Genomic DNA, 12,293 nt, shown 5'->3' with positions numbered 1-12,293 from the left:
AGTGTGTTCTAGGATTTGGAAGCATGTAAGTTCTGTTGTTTCAAAGCCAAGTGAGATTCCTCCTTGTACCTCAGCAGTGCTGTCAGCGTGTTTGTTGTTTAGAATCTGGAAGTGTTCATTATCACCACGTCGGCCAGATTGAGTACGCCACAGTTCATGTAATTAATGAAATTACATAAAAAAAAGTTTGAAAAAGTTAGATCTCCGGGTATAATACGACACATTTTTGTGAATGTATTTCTGGTTTTACCCAAAATAGTTCATTAAGAAGCCAGGAGGTTTTAACTCTTGTGCTATCCTGGACATGTTTACATTAAAAGTGGGGTCATCTGGACCCCACAAGACAGCGCACTAACGTTTTTTTTTCCAAGTATTTTTAATCTTGTCAGTTGTCCGTGGCTGACATAAGATCCTGCCCACATTTGTTATGGGAGAGATCACACATCAATGTAATGGTAGGGTCATCTTGACCCCATAAGAGAGCAGAAGGGTTAAAGTACTTTAAAGTTATTAAAAAAAAAAATAATTTAGTTAAAACCGACTTTTCAACAAGGGGTTAGTAAACGATGTCAGAGCTTGTATTTAATTTATTTTTGTATCTCATTCATGTTTTATATTTCTGTATTTTGTTTAAAAAATGTAAAGAGTCTAATGCTGTTATCCCAATACAAATGTTGTATGGTGTTGACCAAATGCCAAATAAAATGTAACATTTACATATTTAGTGTTGTTTTTACTGTTTCTCAAATCGTTCTCATTAATGGCTTTGGTAAGACATTCAAGAGAAATGAAAGAGACATGAAACAGACAATAATGAGATCTCTTTTAGAGCTAATCCTTCTCAGATGTGTCTCATCAGCGTCTCAAATTTGTCTCATCCTTTTCTCCTTAATCCTTTTTTAAAATAGCTGAGACAATTTAGATCAGAGTGAGACAATAATGAGATCTCTTTTGTTTCTCCCACTTCTTAAGTCTTGCTCAAAAAGTTTGTCTCAATTCAAGCTCATTTGTCTCTGTGATGTCTTTTCTCGTCTTTGCTTAACTCTTGCTCCTAAGGGTCCCTTAGGAGCAAGAGTTAAGACACAAATGATCACAGAATGATACAAAGATGAGACGCTCAAACTGATCTCAAACTGATCTCAGGAGACGAGCTTGAGCCACATTTGAGCAACAGATTTTTCCTATGGGCTCTAGTAGGGTTGGGCAATGCAGAGCATTTGGGTATCGATCTAATGCCGATCAACTTCGCCGATGTTACCGATATCAATATTTTTCATAAATGTGGTGGATGGGACATGAACCTCAAAATTTCAATTATTTGTAATCACCATGATTTTTTTTTTGTAAGTTTCACTTTTTTTAATCACTTGATAAATATAAAAACAGAATTAGGACAATATTTTCCAAACATAAAATAGTTTATTCAAATAAAAACTTTTTGAAATGAAATAAAAAAGTGAAGAAATGAATGTAAAACAGCTGGGTCCTTTTTTCTCATACAGAAAAGTTTCAAACAAGAGCGGAAATATCGATATCTGCGGATCAGTATTGATCCGTTACAAACTTGAGATCGGCACTTGTTTCTATAGGTTTAAATGTTAGCACGTGATGGACAAGTAAACTATAATGTGAACCTCCAGAATTCTTCCCCGCACAGGACACGTGCAAGAGGAGGATGGATAGATGATGTAAAAAAAGGGGTGTAGAAAAAAAATCCAATATTCTTTTTTTATTATGACACCAATTCACTAAATATTACTGATAACACCGCTAATTTAACAAACCTTCCTTTTTTCTGTGTATAATGTAACTTGTGAAGCAGAAAAAAGTCAATTAATTAAATAAAGTAAAAAGATGAGAATACAAGCTTTGCCTTGACTTAATTCAACAGCGCCATCTAGTGATCTAACGTGTAAATGAGCAGCGTGTGTCAGTTCCAGCCTTTAACATTAACAGGAGCTTGGAAAATGTTTTTTAGTGACATTTTCTGCTTACGTAACTATTCTATCTTCTCATGTGTGTCTTTTAATAACTTGCCTTAAATAATTTGGCTTTTTTTTACCTGATTAGTCATTTATTATTATCATCATTATATTTCTTTATAAACATTTACTCAAAGCTGCTAAGTAAGATTTACTACATTTAGTTTTAACATTGTCTTGGTTTTACAACCAAAAAACAAATCTAAAGAGTGTAATTTATTAAGTAATGTTGAAAAATAGGCCTTGTGTGAATTAACTTTAGTTAATAAACCTTTGAAACGATACTTGTTTTTCTTTTTTAAAGATATACCAATGCTTTTTGCAAGTTTGTTTAGATTGATAGAATTGATAGAATAATTAAAAAAGAAAGAAAAGGTAAAATCTTATAAATGTATTATTAAATAAATGACTTAATTTAGGATTTTTAAATCTTAAATATTCACATTTCACCCCGTTGTTAATCCAGCTGCAGTGGCTCCCCATCCGCTTCAGTTTAAAATCCTGGTTTTAACATATAGAGCTTTTAACAACCAAGCACCGGACCATATAAAGGACCTCGTGCAGCCGTGCACGCCCAGCAGGTCCCTCAGATCATGTGACCAGAGCCTGCTGGCTGTTAGAAGAACTTGGGTAAAAACTAAAGGTGACAGAGCCTTTGCAGCAGTGGCTCCATCTCTCTGGGACTCCCTTCCTCTCAGCCTCAGATCCGTAGACTCAGTGTTTTCTTTTAAAAGCAGCTTAAAGCAGCTCTTTTCAAAATAGCTTTTTCTTAAATCTGTTTTTATATTCTGTGTTTTACTTTGTGTTTTACTGTGAAGCACTTTGGGATTTTTATCTTGAAAGGTGCCATATAAATAAAGATTATTATTATTAACTTAAAAAAACATTTATAAGAAAGGTGAGTAACCATTGACTGTAGACTTACATTTGACTGTAAATATATTATCACCAAGAGACACACAAACATTTAACAAAAACAATTATGTTGCTTCTTTCTCTTTTTTAACCTCTAGAATGATAATTAAATCAGAACACATTCTTGAATACATTTAATAAAACCGCTGTCAAATGTGTATATTAATCAAATAATCAAAAGTGCAAAACAGTCTGTTAACAAAAATTAATTTGATATAAGGAACTAGTTTGTTAATTAGAGAATCTAATATATTTTTTCTTTAACTTCCAGCTTTTTTCAGAATTTTTTATTTGTTTTTCTGTTTTTTTAATTTTCACTATTTTTAGCCTAAATCATAGGCAGCTTAAAAAAATAACGAGTTTCTTTGTTCAAAGTCAGAAACATCTTATATTCAAAATGTGTAATAATTTAAATGGTATTTATAAACCTACACACTGTAAATTACCTTTAAAATGTATCAGGCAACAACAAAATTACATGTACCTTTCTTTCTTAAAGGGGAATATTTTACTTTTTAAATTACCATCACTGAGTAATTGACGAGCACCAGTTCAGTAATGAAGGTTTTTCATTGTTTTAATCTAAGTTACATCATTACAAGTTAGGACCAGAAGAGGGAGTAAAAGCATAAACTCAAATTCTCTTAAATGTATCAATAAAAATTATAGTTTTTTTTTTATCATACGGTTGCCCTTAATTTCAATTTTTTCCCTTATATTTCTGTTTTTTTTTAAAGGCTTGAATTTAAGTAATGATGACTTGCAGGATGGATTTTTAAAGAAACACTATGTTCTCTTTGTGTCTTCTGTCTACCTGATGTATGCTAAAGAGTTGATATTAAGTGTGTGATTTTTTTTTTAATTATTAATCTTTCGATTTTAATATTTTTTGGCCTGAGACCAAGCGTTGTGAGCGTGCTTGCTAAAGGGTTGGTTAGCAGTATTTTCCTTTTTCACACACACATCCGCACACACGCATAACTGGCCCCTGCATTCCTGGCTAATCCTCCTCTCATTGGTTAACCAACACGTCAATCATAGTTCTCCCGACTAAGCTTGCGTCTGATTGGCCACACGAATACCCAGTGCCAAGGAGCAAACCCTATTGGCTGAAAAACTAGGTTAGTGGTCCGACAGGCATGACGGTGAAAAGAAAGTGGGTCACCGATTGAAAATCGTTTATGTCACAGTTCTTCTGTGTGTTTCTACTGCTTTTTCACCAGCGGCTGTCCATGGATCCACGGGTCTCACCGGGCGGTCTGTAAGTACCAAACGAGGCTGTGGGAACACTTTGTCTTTTCGTGTGACTCGGTTGGGTTTTAATCCACGGCGGAGATCTTCGATGTTTTCCCGGCGCTGTGGTCATGTCAGCGCCGTTCGTGGAGCAGCGGGAGGGACGTTAGCTCGGCGGCCAAGTCTTGGAGTTAGCGTTCCGTAGTTAGCAGCTGTGAGCTAATATTAGCTTGCTAAGATGACTTGGTGTTCTGGATTACGGGAGCAGAAACCGCCGGGGTTTTGGCGTGGGTTCGTCCTCTGCCAGCTATTGTCGGGCTGTGAAGCAGGAAAGTACCGGCCCGTGAGCTGGATAAACGCTGCCCGGACGTGACCGAACAGCGGACGGTCAAGTGTCTCCGCGCTAGCACCGCTAACAATGTAAACAGGCCGGGACGGGGTCTCTGCACACGGTTTCTTCGACAGCATCCAACCTGCTGCTGCAATTTCCTAGAACCCCTTCAGAGAGCAGAACCGAGCCGAACCGAACCGCGCAGGCTCGCTTGGTGTCGCAACGCCACGCGCGTGTCTTATGAAATGCTCGCGCTGGAATCTGACAGGATCTGAATGGATCTGAATGTGACCCTGGAGCCGGAGCAGGGGTTCCCCGGCCTGAGCCCCGCCGCAGACGGGCTTTCCTGCGGAGGGAGCCCGCGGCTCTCCCCATTCCCACCACCAAGCTTCGATCCTAGTGAACAGACACCGGTTCTGGTGATATGGGATCCATGCTTTGAAGTTATCTGTTCTGAGGTACACGACCCTTTGATGGTGTTCTCCAGACTTCTGCTGCACCGTCTGCACGAGTCCCGGCGGTATCAGCGGTTTATGCATTAACCATGTGGTGCCAGGCTCGTGGTTCTGCCTGAACTTCAGACCTGACGGTGCAGCTGTGGCTGGTGTCGGTGCAAGAACACACCGGGCTGTTTTGCTGTTTATCTTCACTCTAAGACAGCAGCTTGAGATGACTCAGCAAAAGCTGCTCATTTTAAACACCAACCACTTTCTTGTCTGAGCCTCTGTTTACAGCAAACTTGCACATTAACATTACATTAAGGAGGAGTTAATCAGAAAGAAAATGTTTTTGTCATCATTTTGGATAATTATGTGGTTTGAGTTAGTCTGCAAGAATATTATTTTGCAGGGTATTATTCCCCAGATCTTTAATTTCATTCAGCACTTTCAATTTAAGCCTTTTACCCCTCCGTTGTTACTGTCTGGTTAAAGAAAATGTATGTTTTTTATTTAAAAAAAGTAACTGTACAGTAAATAACTACTACAGTAGGCCTACAAATAAACTAACTCAAACTTTATTCACAAATAGCTGAAGGACCAGATGAATCACAAGTGGAACAAAAACATTTTGACAGTTTCTGTGCCCATGTACCACAGAAAATCAATTGAAGGTCACTAAGCACAACCAGAATTAAAGCATACGATTATGAATCAGATTTTCTATTTTTGAACAAATTCAATGATTTTAAGTGTGCCTTGTGGTTCAGAAAGCAGTAAGGGTCACCGAATTAGCTCTGATTTAATTAGAATTAGTTAGATTTACAAATTACAGCATGAACAAACGGTGAAATAAGCTTATTGCTGCCATAAAATGATCCAATGGTGACACAAGGTGTCTTTTATTTTGTAAGGAAGTGATGGAAAACTTCTGTCAAAAGTTGTAAAGGATTTAATATTTAGAAAAAAACTGTTTTATCTTAATGTTTGTGTTTTATTTATGCAAAAAAAGTAATTTAAATTGATCATAATAAGATAATTTCAGATCAGTGTCTTATTGTTGTCAAGGGTGAATTCAGACTTTGTGGCTCCGACCTTTTGGGTTGTGGTCAGTGAAAAGCCCAAATGGCGTTTTAAGTGTTGACGTTGGTTGCAGACCCCTGTCCTGGCATGCTCCCACTCTATGATGAAGGCTGCAGCAGCGATTTTCCAGATTTCCTTCACTTTCAGTTAAAGATGACTGAGGCGTTTTTTAAAACACATTAGTCTTGTTTTTGTTCAAGATTTGCCATCAATTTTTTAAAACAATGTGCCTATGCATTTTGATTTATGTCAAACTGCAAAGGTGCTACAGTGAGTCAGCTGAAATTCTAGCATATTTGATTTTAAAAGGCAAACAACATTACTCGGCGCTTTCCTAAAAAAAACGAGAGAGCAATAGGGCATTTTAGTGAGTGAGTAGTCGACCTTGGACAGAGCAAACGTCTACCAATGTGGATGAAGTTCTGATTTGAAACCAGAACATCATGCTGGTCATAAAACATACAGATTTGATGAAAAATAATACATAAATAAAATAATCAGTGTGTCACTTCAGTCTATCAATCACTTTAATTTTTAGAGCACCTTTTAGCAACATGCCAGCACACTATGAACTAAATAAATCAGACTGTGGGAAACCATAAAGCAGAGAAAAAGTGACTCGGTATTAAATCACTTTTGGATCATTTTTAGGAAATGAGGGACGTATGTGATTTTTACATTGATATGTCTCTTTTTTTGTAATTTATTCTTGATTTTAATAATTTCCTGCAATTAGTTTTTCTTTGCTGAATTAAGAATTTCAGACTTTTTCAGTTTTTTTTTTTTTTTTGCTGTGATGTAATTTTTACAAGATTTTAATACTAAGTATACAGTACACAATCAGAATATTTGGTTCATTTTTTGTCTAATCCAGGAGTAAAAAAGATACAGATTTAAACAAATAATGGGTTCATAGCTTATTTAAATTTGTATTAGTTGACTTTTGTTACTTATGGTATAAACATGTCAGACATCGAACCAAAATAAAGGTTTGATTTATTATTAAAATGATTTTTTTATTCTGATATTCTGCTCTACAAAAATGTGTCGTTGCTGTTCAGAGACAAAATTCTTAAAGTTTATATTTACATTTATATGTATAGATAATATTAGGTCATGTTGATATTTCATAGTAAAAAAAAAGGGATCGTTAAAGTCATAATGATAGAAAATATGTTTTTTTTTTTTATACTTTTTATTTTTCCTTTTTAAACACATTTAAGACAGACATACAGAAAAAGACAAACCTTGTAAGCAAATTATTGTGGCAGTAAATAAAACAAATACCATAAAAATACATAACCCCAACCAATAATTTAACAACTGAAAAAAAAATATATATATATGTTTAACTATCTTCCAATTTCAATTCAAGGAAATACTTGTATCTTATTTTATTTTGAAAGGAGGAACTTGTATGTTCTACTGTCAAAAACAACAAAAAGTTAAAATAGTTTTATGGTATACAGAAACATAAAATTGCCAGATTGTAAATGAATGGTTTAATGGCCACATAGATAAAACATTAAATACATATTTTTCTTGGGACCTTGTTGCTCTCGTTGGGGTTTGGACAGGAAAAAAAAAAACTGGCTTTTAGCACTAAAGTTTGCAGAGTAATCTAATCTAATCTAATCTAATGACGACAGTAATGATGAGTAAAACATGACCACAAAGTGTTAACTAAATAACTCGTACAGCATTTTTTCTGATGTTTTGTACCTGATAAAAACTAATTGACTCAATTAAAAAACACAAACTCTTCCACATATTCAGCAGAAATGTGGAGGCACAGGATTTTGTATTTCTGTACAGATAAAGTTTTTAACTGTGTTTGACCATCTCATTCCCAGCTATGATAATGAACATTTTTTCAGTAGATTTTTCAGACACGGCTAAACTCTCATAAGAAATACAGACGGATTTTCTTCTGTCATTATGGTTCTTTACACTCCTAGTATAAATGCAGTGACCTTTGCTAATGTTTGTTAGCAGTGATGAGGATGGATGTGTCTGTACATGCCAGCTGCACAATGATGAAGCTCACAGTGACATTTTATTGACATCATATTGGACACTTGTGTGTTTCAAAAGTCAACAATCTGAACACACTGTTCAGATCCAGTTCCAGAGCAGACAGACGGTCTGTGGCTGCATCATTGCCGTTTCCTTTAGAGACACAGGAATGCCTCCCCGTGGGAACAATATTTGCCAAACCATGACGTATGAATGAGAAAGTACAACAAACGTTGTCATGAGGTTTTATGAATTCATTTTATATTTAGGTTAAACTTTCATAGAAGGGTTTTTTTTCTAAAATAACGTTGATTCCTGCATTTATAGCATCATTCCAAACGTTATTATCCTGTAATTATTGAATCATTTAATTCACACGTATCAAAGTCAAGGCCCGGGGGCCGACTCCGGCCCTCTGGGTAATTCTATCTGGCCCTCCAGATCATTTTATTTTGTTGTTATTAATGGCTCGATGTTATCTTGATTGAGCTCTTTTGTAACTTGTATAATTTTGACAAAATATATTTTATGGAGAGTAAAATATTGAAAAATATTTAAGGTTTAAGTTAATTTATTCTGGAATAATATTCCTGCCTTTTTATTATCCATATTTATGTTAAAAAGTTACATTTTTAAAGTTTTAAAAATTTAGTTTTAGAGTGTTCAATAAATGTTCGGCCTGCGACCTAAGGTGTGTTTTGGGATTTGGCCCCCTGTGCGATTGAGTTTGACACCCCTGATTTAAATAAATAATCATGCAGCCTAATTATGTCATTTTTGTATGAAAAAAAAGTCACTTTCTGCAAAGTGGCAAGAGTTTATTAGAAACTCACTTGGGAGGTATGGACTGTTGGCGTGGAGCACCCCCGTACCCCCTTCCCTTTGCCATTGATTAGAGGATATTTTCATACTCAACCTTTTTCAAACAGCATTTTTTTTTTTTGAATAAAGAAATCCTCAGGAATGCAATTTTGAGCTTAAATTTCTTTAGTTATGTTCACCATCATGAGAAAAGTGCTGGAACATTTTTAAAACACCAAAATACGCAATTGGATCAAAGTGGGGTTTTTTTGCACTATATTTTGCATTTTGTTTTTTTTTTTTTTACTTGGAAATTCATAACTGATAAAAGTTTTAATCAATAAAGTTAGTTTAGAAAGAAAAGTTCGAAAATCTTGAAATGTAATCAAAAAGTTGTTTATTAAATGTATTTTCTTTGGTTACCGGGCAGATTGTTGGTTTGAACAGAGCTTATTATGCTTAACTGAATTATGAAATAACTTTTTTTCCCAGCCAGTTTTAATAAAAAAAGTGCTAACAAATTTTAGAGGTTCTAATGTCTTCAGGCTGAACCCGGTATTGGTTCATTGCGTGGCTTCTCCACAAGAGCATGCAGCTTTTTCCAGAGAGGTATCTTTGATTTGTCCATACATTTTCCCAGAGTTCCCTATGAAATGTTGCAGTCTGAAAGGGTTTCTGTAAGGCAAAGGGGAAGGAACGGTGAAACCTCAGGTGCAGCAGTCTCATTCTGAAAGGTGTTTGTCTGCCTGCTTCGTTCTTTTCCAGGAGGATTAGTGCCGGAGAGCGTAAATACTTGCTGCTCCGCCGTTTAATGTGAAACCGAAACCCAGTTCAAACACTTTTCTATTCTTTAAAAAAATCCTCTCATTTAGGCTGTTTGGGGTTTTATAACCAAAAACAGACTCACCATTCATTTACAGCTTGATACTTTTGAGTTGAATATTTAAGCTTGGCCTTTTTTAATGAAACAACTGATTAAAAGGAGACATTTCAATGGGGGTGAACCATGTTATACTATGTTAAACTTCTGGTTGCTGTTTGCTTTAGTTTGTGTAGAGAGTGCTCAACATTTGCTCTAAAATGCAGATTTAATGTGCTCTCTTCTGATGATTTTGCACTTTGGTCATCTTGCTGTTGTTTTTATTTTTTGAAAGCATGCCCAGATTTGTAATCCCAAATCATTAATCATTACTTTGACTATGATCTTCCTGGAATGACATTAACATTCCTGTCATTGGTCCAAGTTCTTTTTCCTTTTTACTCTCACTGTTTTCAGACACAAGAATCTCTCCATTCCACCTTTGTAATGTCGTTATAACTGACTCAGGTGTTTAAAGTATGTATTAAAGTAATGGAAATACTTAGTAATGATGCACAAAATGTAATTTTTGCTAAATATTTTCAAGCTTTTATTGGATTATGCCAATAATTTTCTGATATTTAAATAATTATTATAATTTAATTATTTTTAGATTTAGCTTAAAGTCAATGAACAACTCAAAATTTCACTTTGGAGTTTATGAAAACCCACATTGACCCCAAGTGAGACTAGAATGTGGTTCAGTTCCAGATGAACTGAGTTAAATCTTCTCATGTCTCAGACTCTCTTGCACTTAACCCAGTTGTTAAGGATGAACAACTTGGTTCATCATATGATGCACCAAATGCATTCTGGGTATTGTTGCTTAGCCAGCCAATGAAATGGCTAACAGGATGACATGAACGATCTGTTGTGGTGTTGACGTATCGTTTTTCTTTTTTTGATGAAGTAATATTAAAGTTCCATCAGGGGTCACACGCCTCGGTGTACATTTGACCCCTCCTCTGCGGGAGCAGGGTGCTGCAGTCACAGCTGCACTTGAGATCCAATTGGGGGTTAACACCCCCCCCCCAAATGCTCAAGAGAGCCATTTTTAGAGCTTACTTTGATCCAAACTTGGATTTGATCTCATGATCTTCTAATGTCAGGGAGGACACTCTACCACCAGGCCACTGAGCAGGTATCGGTGGCATGGCGTTGGACTGGCAATCGAACTGGTGAACCTACCAACAGAAATCGTCTAATCAATCTTCATTGTCCAGATAGTCCATGTTTCTTGTTTTTGGGTTTCAGTTTAATGTGTTTCTGTCGTTTCCTCTCATTTGAAAAGCTAATGGAAAAGTGGACACATTTACCAAACAAAGATACGGCTTTCAACTTCATTAATTATAAGAATGCAACCCAACAGTCAGGGAAAAACATACTAAACTCTGAAATAAAACAATGTCCTTTGCAAAAAAGTCATTTTAACATAGTTGTTAGAGATGTTAGTTTTGTGCTTTGCTCAGTGGGATGGGAGGAGGTGTTGAGGAGGTTTGGAATTTGTTTGGCTATTTTCTTGGTGTATTAGCGGGTTTGCTGGCTGCCTCCTGACTAACTGAGTGGGTGTGGAGTGTGGCAGAGCCACATGAAGCTGAATGGCTTGCTGACTCACTGATGAGGTGGAAGTAGGTGGTGGATGGAAATTGAGCTTGGCTTGCTTGAGACCGTAGAGAGTGAGTGACCCAGTTTTCGCTTTAGCACCAGCTCTTTCACTGTTCACTCATGACGGTGATTTTCTTCTGCTGGATCAGGACTCCGGCCGGAAGGATCTTCTGGATCTTTTCTGTCTTCCTCTCCAGTGAAGGTTGGGGTGGAAATACTAAAGTCAATACAGTGTTTTGGTCTTTCTTGAGAAAATCTGCTTTGGTCTTGAAAGACTACTACTAAAAATAAATGCTGAGAAGCCTCGCAGAAGAATTTGTCCTCACATAGGAGCAACCATGCTTTAAAAACCCTCAATCCTTGGCCTTTTAAAAAGTCCCGAGTTTGTTTAATCTGTGCAAAGAGGTGCTGCCACGACTGATGGTTGAAAATGCATAAAACCATCTGCACGCTTCTCTCTGAGAGCAGCACAGCATCATGACCTGAATCGGGTCCACCGGCACTGCAGATTTCATCAAGATATAACCCAAACTGGGGCGGCAGGTTACCAAGGAAATCAAAAGTTGCTGCTCTGGTGTTTCACACATCTAAGGCTTTTATACTTTTAAAGAGATTTGGGAACACCCCCCCCCCACCCGAAAAAATGATTCTTCAAAAAAGCTGAAGCATTTTTCAGCTTTTTTGTTCAACATGCTGACGGAAATAATGAGAGTTTAGTTTGTTTTCTGCATGTTGGTTCAAGTGTTGGTTCAAGTCACTTTTCATGGCTGTATGTCAAATATTTTGGGTTTAGTAATTGTCTTGGTGTTTTATGCTGGAGTCTATTCTCTCCTGACCTGACTTTGAAAAAAGTCTGGTTTGGTTTGTTTTCTTTCTTCGTATTTTTACTGATGAATGGATAACATTTGCCCGATCTGTGACAAGTGACAGAAGAAGATAAGTTCATTGTAACGTTGCTGCTTTAATCTGCTGTGGCAAAGATCTGAGGAGACAGGAATGCTGGGGGTTTTTGTGCTATCTTTTCAAAGACT

At 36.4% G+C, this 12,293-nt stretch overlaps 1 protein-coding gene across 1 annotated transcript in view; it reads left to right on the top strand.

Moving 5' to 3' along the window:
* The first annotated feature begins 3,414 nt into the window (after window positions 1-3,414).
* The window catches only part of arntl1a (aryl hydrocarbon receptor nuclear translocator-like 1a), a 27,828-nt gene continuing 18,949 nt past the window's right edge, over window positions 3,415-12,293 (top strand). The window contains exon 1 of the mRNA XM_024264225.2: window positions 3,415-4,158. The gene's annotated coding sequence lies outside the window, so the exon portion shown is untranslated. The remainder of the gene's footprint in view (window positions 4,159-12,293) is intronic.

The sequence above is a fragment of the Oryzias melastigma genome, linkage group LG6 (genome assembly GCF_002922805.2).
Source record: "Oryzias melastigma strain HK-1 linkage group LG6, ASM292280v2, whole genome shotgun sequence".
NCBI lineage: Eukaryota > Metazoa > Chordata > Actinopteri > Beloniformes > Adrianichthyidae > Oryzias > Oryzias melastigma.
The sequence above is the reverse complement of the archived record's forward strand: the minus strand, read 5'-3'. Positions and strand labels throughout refer to the sequence as shown.